At 40.4% G+C, this 9331-nt stretch overlaps 1 pseudogene; it reads left to right on the top strand.

The window, feature by feature from the left end:
* LOC133575018 (uncharacterized) overlaps positions 1 to 8807 on the top strand; it is a 49823-nt pseudogene extending 41016 nt beyond the window's left edge.
* The last annotated feature ends 524 nt before the right edge of the window (positions 8808 to 9331 follow it).

Consider the following 9331-nt stretch of genomic DNA (forward strand, 5'->3'; position numbering starts at 1 on the left):
TATATATATATATATATATATATATATATATATATATATATATATATATATATATATATATAAAATAAATACTTGAATTTCAGTGTTCATTTACAAACTACAACTCACAAACACTTTAGAGTTAAGCTCCACCATCAGAATGTGTACTTAAACTTATAAAGATCACATGGATATTATTCAGTGAGTTGATTCACCAAAACTAACCTGTTATACAGGAGGAAAAAGCACACAGGACGTTTCAATTGTTCACAGACTGGTCGCTATCATCAGAATGACAAGACACTTCCGGTCTGCAGGTGATAGCATTCAATTGGGAAGAAACGCCCTACTGCCCCCTACTGACCAATGTGAATACTGATAAATGTGTAATGACAGCTCCAAAAACGAATTCAAACCACAAAATAAAATAAATAAATCAACACAAAAATGTGACACATTATGGGTGGGTCACATATGCATGTACAGTAGATGGCAGTATTGTCCTGTTTAAAAGTGTCACAACATTGCTGTTTACGGCAGACGAACTGCTTTACGGTAGACGCTGTTGTTGTGTGTTGTCAACACGTCACTCAGGTCCGCATGGAGCTGGAGGGGGCGTGGCCTCCAGCTGCGCCTGAATTTTGGGAGGTTTTCGGGAGAGGCGCTGAATTTCGGGAGTCTCCCGGAAAATCCGGGAGGGTTGGCAAGTATGACGATAAAGTTCGCAACTTTTGGTCGCTGATAAAAAAAAGCCTTGCCTGTACCGGAAGTAGCAGACGAGTAGCGTGACGTCACAGGTTGTGGAGCTCCTCACATCCGCACATTGTTTACAATCATGGCCACCAGCAGCGAGAGCGATTCGGACCGAGAAAGCGACGATTATCCCCATTAATTTGAGCGAGGATGAAAGATTCGTGGATGAGGAAAGTGAGAGTGAAGGACTAGAGGGCAGTGGGAGCGATTCAGATAGGGAAGATGCTGTGAGAGGCGGGTGGGACCTGATATTCAGCTGGGAATGACTAAAACAGTAAATAAACACAAGACATATATATACTCTATTAGCCACAACACAACTAGGCTTATATTTAATATGCCACAAATTAATCCCGCATAACAAACACCTCCCCCCTCCCGTCCAATACAACTCAAACACCTGCACAACACACTCCATCCCACAGCCCAAAGTACCGTTCACCTCCCCAAAGTTCATACAGCACATATATTTCCCCAAAGTCCCCACGTGACATGCACATAGCGGCACGCACGTACGGGCAAGCGATCAAATGTTTGGAAGCCGCAGCTGCATGCGTACTCACGGTACCGCGTCTGCGCATCCAACTCAAAGTCCTCCTGGTAAGAGTCTCTGTTGTCCCAGTTCTCCACAGGCCAATGGTAAATATTGACTGTCATCTTTCGGGAATGTAAACAATGAAACACCGGCCGTGTTTGTGTTGCTGCAGCCGCCCGCAATACACCGCTTCCCACCTACAGCTTTCTTCTTTGCCGTCTCCATTGTTCATTGAACAAATTGCAAAAGATTCACCAACACAGATGTCCAGAATACCGTGGAATTTTGCGATGAAAACAGACGACTTAATAGCTGGCCACCATGCTGTCCCAAAATGTCCTCTACAATCCGTGACGTCACGCGCTGACGTCATCATACCGAGACGTTTTCAGCAGGATATTTCGCGCAAAATTTAAAATTGCACTTTAGTAAACTAACCCGGCCGTATTGGCATGTGTTGCATTGTTAAGATTTCATCATTAATATATAAACTATCACACTGCGTGGTCGGTAGTAGTGGCTTTCAGTAGGCCTTTAAATGTCTAGTTTTGTCCTGTTCTGTTGTCACGACACCACAAATGTCAGTAGTCGATAGCAATACCTGTGAATTTCCTCAATACTTCTCTTGTTGCCTTATTTGTATTTGACTTTATTAAATGTATTTATATTATCATTTGGTGCAGCCGGGCCGGAGAACGAGGGGATAGAAAGAGAAAAAAGGAAGAGAGAGGGGGAAATTGTGGGGACAAGAGGGGGTGAAGACAGAGAGACAAAAACAATAACAGCAAACACAACAACAACAATAGAGCAGCATCAGCAAATAGGATATGTACAAATATGATGGTGAAAGTGATAGCAAAGAAGCAGTTAGTGAAATAAAAAATAATACAGAAATGACAATGTGCATTATTACACTACAAATGGACAGTGTTGGGACTAACGCGTTACAAAGTAACGCGTTACTGTAACGCCGTTACTATCGGCGGTAACTAGTAATCTAACGCGTTATTTTTTATATTCAGTAACTCAGTTACCGTTACTACATGATGCGTTACTGCGTTATTTTGCGTTGTTTTTTATGTAGTATCGGCTAGAAACTGAGAAGATCTGAGTGTTGCAGCGCTGCTGAAGAGGCGACGAAAAAGAGGCGCGCCGCGCGCTGTCTGTGTGTACGTGTGTGTGTGTGTGTGTGTGTGTGAGTGTGTGTGTGGGAGGGGGCGTGTCTGTGTCTACTATCAAGACGTCATGGCGAACCCCGAAGCCGAGTTTCTTAAAATGGAGATATTTTCAGTACGTTTCTTTTATCGACCACAAAGAAAAGAACATTTTAGTTGAATGTAAGTTTCAAATATGCTGAAACAGCGACAAAAACAACATGCTTCGACGAAGCTAGTAAAGAGACACACACTTCACCTCCACCTCCAACAGCGGCTGGATTTTAATGAGGCACTGCACACTGAAGGTACACACACTCTGTCAATTCTCTTATATACTCTTTCATTTTAGACTTTTAGAGTGTTTGATTATCACATCACTCTAAATGTTTAGACTATAAAGTTCACAAACCTAAAGAGGGATACTAGTGGGCCAGGCTAATATTTCCTTTTCTCTAAACTAAGTGGGGAAATGTGTAGAGTGTTCTGGGCTTCAGACATGATTTTATTTCAGAATTCCTTGAGATAAAAAAAACGCCTGGTTAGGCTTTATGTATGTAGTGTGTGCCTTTCTTGTTTTACAGCTATGTTGTTATTATGCTGTTTGTTACTTATGTATGTTAAGTTGCAGCTATTTAAAATAGTTTTGTCAATTTGTTCTGGTCTGAAACAAATTGGCCCTTTAAAACATATCTTTGTCTTTGTGTGTTGTATGTAGACCACATTGCTTAGCAGAGTTCAGTGATGCAAATGCATGTCAAGTTGATCAACACATTGTATTATTCTCCAGTGCAATAACAGTACTAAAATGAAGGCTAAAAGGGCATTAAATGGGGCCTTAAAAAAATAAAAATATATATATAAGTAACTAAATACCGTATTTTCCGCACTATTAGCCGCACCTAAAAACCACAAATTTACTCAAAAGCTGACAGTGCGGCTTATAACCCGGTGCGCTTTATATATGGATTAATATTAAGATTCATTTTCATAAAGTTTCGGTCTCGCAACTACGGTAAACAGCCGCCATCTTTTTTCCCCGTAGAAGAGGAAGTGCTTCTTCTTCTACGCAAGCAACCGCCAAGGTAAGCACCCGCCCCCATAGAAGAGGAAGCGCTTCTTCTTCTACTGTAAGCAACCACCCGCCCGCGTAGAAGAAGAAGAAGAAGCGCGCGGATATTACGTTTCATTTCCTTTGTGTGTTTACATCTGTAAAGACCACAAAATGGCTCCTACTAAGCGACAGGTTTCCGGTTCATGAAAAGACGCAATCTCTCCATCCGCACACGGACTACTATTTCACAGCAACTGCCTAAAGACTTTCAAGAAAAGCTGGCTACTTTCCGTGCATATTGTAAAAACAAGATAGCTGAAAAAAAGATCCGGCCAGAGAACATTATCAACATGGACGAGGTTCCACTGACTTTTGATATTCCTGTGAACCGCACTGTGGATACAACGGGAGCACGTACGGTGAATATTCGCACCACAGGGAATGAGAAGTCATCCTTCACTGTGGTTCTAGCTTGCCATGCTAATGGCCAGAAACTTCCACCCATGGTGATATTCAAAAGGAAGACCTTGCCAAAAGAGACCTTTCCAGCCGGCGTCATCATAAAAGCTAACTCGAAGGGATGGATGGATGAAGAAAAGATGAGCGAGTGGTTAAGGGAAGTTTACGCGAAGAGGCCGGGTGGCTTTTTTCACGCAGCTCCGTCCATGTTGATATACGACTCCATGCGCGCCCACATCACGCTGGTTTTTAATATATTATTAAAGTTTGACTGACCTATCTGACTGTTTTTTTTGACATTCCTTTAGCGCAGTTAGATGCGGCTTATAACACGGGGCGGCTTATAGGTGGACAAAGTTTTGAAATATGCCGTTCATTGAAGGCGCGGCTTATAACCCAGGGCGGCTTATGGTGCGGAAAATACGGTAGTTGCCTTTCACAGTAACGCATTACTTTTTGGTTTAAGTAACTGAGTTAGTAACTGAGTTACTTTTGAAATAAAGTAACTAGTAACTGTAACTAGTTACTGGTTTTCAGTAACTAACCCAACACTGCAAATGGATCAATACAAATACCAATAGAAATAGCGCCATTGATAATGAATAATACCAATAATTTACCTCTATTATTGTCAAGACGTGGACTATGGTGTGTTTGTTTTCCCGAGATGCAAGTAAAGCTGGACTGGTCATGGCGTGAAGGTAAATACATATTTATTTATAACATTCAAAGGAACAAAAAAGCGCGCTCAAGGCGGATGTACAAACTTGACTAGCCAAACAAAAAGACTTGCACGTGGGCAAAAAAACTGTGAACAATTAAACAAAAACACTAACTTTGGCATTAATAGAAAAAAAACTTACTTGGACATGGCATGAAGTGCGCAGAGGTAGACAGAGTGTGACAGGGGTATGGATGCGGGATGTCGCCAGAACGACGAACTGAAAACAATGAACTTAAATACTATAGACATGATTAGTGAAAGCAGGTGCGTGACTCAAAACGTGAAACAGGTGCGTGACGTGACAGGTGAAAACTAATGGTTGCTATGGTGACAAAACAACAAAAGTGCACAAAAGGTCCAAAAACAAAACCGAACATGACTAAAACAAAACATGATCACACAGACATGACAATTATCAACAATACAGTTGTTCAAATGCAACGATACATATATGTAATGATAACTAGAGATACAAAAGAAAGCAGATAAACGGAGGGGAAGAAAGAGAAGCCGGCTATATTAACCTTGTAGATCAGGGGTGCTCACACTTTTTCTGCAGGCGAGCTACTTTTCAATTGGTCAAGTCGTGGGGATCTACCTCATTCATATATATCATTTATATTTTACTTATTTATGAAATATATGTTTTTGTTAACAAGTTAGAGGTGTTTAATGATAATGCAAGCATGTTTAACACATATAGTTAATATTGTTAATAAATTAAAGGTGTTTAATGATAATACAAGTATGTTTAATACATATAGTTAATATTGTTAACAAGTAAAGGGTGTTTAAAGATAATGAAAGCATGTTTAACTCATATAGTTAATATTGTTAAAAAATTAAAGGTGTTTAATGATAATACAAGCATGTTAAATACATATAGTTAATATTGTTAACAAGTTAAAGGTGTTTAAAGATAATACAAGCATGTTTAACACATATAGTTAATATTGTTAACAAGTTAAAGGTGTTTAATGATAATACAAGCATGTTTAACACATAGTTAATATTGTTAAAAAATTAAAGGTGTTTAATGATAATACAAGAATGTTTAATACATATAGTTAATATTGTTAACAAGTTAAAGGTGTTTAAAGATAATACAAGCATGTTTAACACATATAGTTAATATTGTTAATAAGTTAAAGGTGTTTAAAGATAATACAAGCATGTTTAACACATATAGATTCCTTTCTTTCATGAAGACAAGAATATAAGTTGGTGTATTACCTGATTCTGATGACTTGCATTGATAGGAATCAGACAGTGGTGCTGATAAGGTCCGCATTTTCGAATGGAGGAGAAAAAAAGTCCTCCTTTCTGTCCAATACCACATGAAAGTGGTTGGTTTTTGGCATCTTATTTGTCCAGCTTCCGTACTCCTTTGTATACACTTTACAAGAAATACATTGTCGGCAAACTCTGTAGCTTGCTAGCTTGTGCACGCCAGCTTTTTTAGACTCCTATTTTGTTAGCGCAACTGTGCAACTGTGCAGTCGGTCTTTGGAGTTTTGACGACAGGTACGGCGCCAGAGTCTGTTGAAATAAAGTGTTTCTCGCCTTCCAGTCGGTAATTTTAATGAGCTGGCAGCAGCCAGCGTCATCTCAGAAGACCCTCGGGTGCCGTGGATGTCAATCAAGTGACGAAAATGACGTCATTGTGAAGATTTATGATCGCTCATTTTTAGGACTATTTTTTTAATGCCTGGCTGGTGATCAACTGACACACCCTCCGAGATCGACCGGTAGCTCGCGATCGACGTAATGAGCACCCCTGTTGTAGATTGTTATAGTAACAACAGGTTAATAATTTCCGCAATTTTCAATATTTATTTGATACCACAATCCAAAAAAAACCGAACCCATGTTCTTTTAATTCCACTACTTTATTGACAACTCTTTCAAATGTTCAATTATTTAAGATCGCGCTGCTCAAACCCTCTTTTTGCACAGAATTCAAATTGCAGTCGCACCTGCCAAGAGGTAAACAGAACATCTGTGAACTGCGGCCCCCACTACAGCAAATACTGAACAATATACAAACAATACTCTGCTTATGAACATGGTATAACAATATATTACTATTGTACATTCTAAAAAGAACAGCCGGGCAGAGCTTTCAAGTGTTGTTCTGAATATTCTTTCAACATGGTGGTCGGGGGACCTCATCACGTGATTTGTGATGAAATAAGCTAATAAAAAGGCGAAAACATTTCAATCAATCAATCAATGTTTATTTATATAGCCCTAAATCACAAGTGTCTCAAAGGGCTGCACAAGCCACAACGACATCCTCGGTACAGAGCCCACATAAGGGCAAGGAAAAACTCACCCCAGTGGGACGTCGATGTTTTACGACCTTTTCTTTTAGCTGTTTTGTAACCAAAGGCGATGGCTGTTTACGACCCCCCTCCCTTAGAAACAGCTGTTGCCATGTAATCAGGGAAAGTCCAAATAAAAGAGGAGGCGTACAATCTTTCGTCAGAGCGTGGGTACAGTGTCTACGCGTTTCTCCTCAATTGAGCTAAATTGAATTCTGTCTGTTTAATTCCTTGCTTCTTGTCTTGTTTAATAGATGTCATCAGTGTTTGAACCTGACAGTGTTTGTGTCCTGCAGACGTCCAGCCACAAGAAGAACACCCCTGTCAGCTGAAGGAGGGGAGCTCTACTTTGGTGCAGGAGGAGCCACGGCCCGCCCACGTTAAAGAGGAGGCGGCGGACGATGAAGTCTGGACCACTCAGGAGGGAGAGTGTCTTCTGGGACTGGAGGAGACGGACCTCGCCAAGTTGCCACTGACTGTAGTCTCTGTGAAGATAGAAGACGATGAAAAGAAACCACAGGCAGACAACCACTTAGCTCCGCTATCAGATAGTGACAACTCAACTGAGGATGGAGACAGGAAGGACACTCAGGAACCTATGAGCCGCGGTACAGACTGTGAAGGTGATGTGAGCACTCACACTGACAACAAACACTCTGATAACAAGACCGGCAAAGAACGATTCACCTGCACAGTTTGTGAGAAACGATTTTCGTACAATTGTGATTTTACCCGCCACATGCGGACGCACACTGGCGAGAAACCCTTTGTTTGCTCAGTTTGTGGTCGTAGATTTTCTGAGAATTACATTTTGACCGAACACATGAGAACGCACACAGGGGAAAAACCTTTTAATTGTTCATTCTGCGATAAAACATTCTCTCAGAAGTCAAATATGGTATCGCACATGAGAACTCACACGGGGGAAAAACCTTTTAGTTGCTTAATTTGTGGTAAACTATTTTCTCAACGGTGCAATTTGAATTTACACATGCGAACGCACTCCACAGAAAAACCTTTCAGTTGCTCAGTTTGTGGTAAAAGATTCACCCACAAGGTAAATATGCTGTCACACATGAAAACACACACTGGCGAAAAACCCTTTAGTTGCTCAGTGTGTGATAAAAAATTCTCTCATAAGGTAAATATGGTATCACACATGGGAACGCACGCATCAGAAAAACCGTTTAGTTGTTCAATTTGTGATAAAAGATTCATTTACAAGGTAAGTATGGTGTCACACATGCGGATACACACAGGAGAAAAACCTTTTAGCTGTGCAATTTGTGGAGAATGTTATTCTCATCAGTGGGATTTGACTCGACACATGCAGAGACACACCGGAGAAAAATCCTTTAGTTGCGTAGTCTGTGGTAAGAAGTTTGCTCGCAAAGACGTTTTGCTGAAACACAAACGAACACACACAGGAGAAAAACCCTTTGTGTGCTCCATTTGCAGCGAGAGCTTTTCCAACAAGAGCAATTTAGATGTTCACATGCGGACACACACGGGTGAAAAACCCTATAGTTGCTCACTTTGCACCAAAACGTTCAATCAAAAGGCGCACATGTTGTCGCACGCGAGAACACACACGGGAGAAAAACTCTTTAATTGCTCGCTGTGCGCGGACAGCTTTTCGTGTAAGAGAAATTTCACTCGACACATGCGAGGACACACAGGAGAAAATCTTAGTTGCTCAGTCTGTGGTAAAAATTATTCTTATGAGAAAAGTCTGGCGGCACACATGCTGACGCACGACAAAGAGTAAATGTTTTCCTTTCCACTTTGTTCTTAGAGATGGTGAAATGTGTACGAAGTCATCTAGAAAGTGTGAGTTACAAGTTAAGAACAGCAACATTAAATGGGCCCTATACTCTTAATTTCAGTTAAAATGTTATTTGATCCAAGTCCCACATAATAATAAGTGTATTTAAATTCAATTGTCCATAAATGTGAAGGTTGTATTTGTATACAGGGCAGCTTCCTCACTTTTCTTTCTTTTGGACTACAAAAGTGTGCAAGAGTGATCATGAAAAGGATTGGTTGGTAGATTATTTCCATGATCTAAGAAATAAATAGCATATTGTTATATGGTGGAAATTATGTGTTCAATGTGAAAATCATTTAATTGTATGTTTGTGCTGTGCACATTCTGTGTAATAAATGCAGTCTTGATGCTAAACTCTTTGCAGTGATGTCCTTCTTTTCCCTCATCTTGAGCTTCAATAATAGTGCTTTACTATTCCTGGCATGATTCCCAAAGTGCTTTATACACGATATAGGCAAAAGTATTTGGCCACCCTTCCAAATGGTGGCGGATGCAGTGGTGTAAAGCACGTCGCCACTGGA

The sequence above is a fragment of the Nerophis lumbriciformis genome, linkage group LG03, assembly GCF_033978685.3.
Source record: "Nerophis lumbriciformis linkage group LG03, RoL_Nlum_v2.1, whole genome shotgun sequence".
Lineage (NCBI taxonomy): Eukaryota > Metazoa > Chordata > Actinopteri > Syngnathiformes > Syngnathidae > Nerophis > Nerophis lumbriciformis.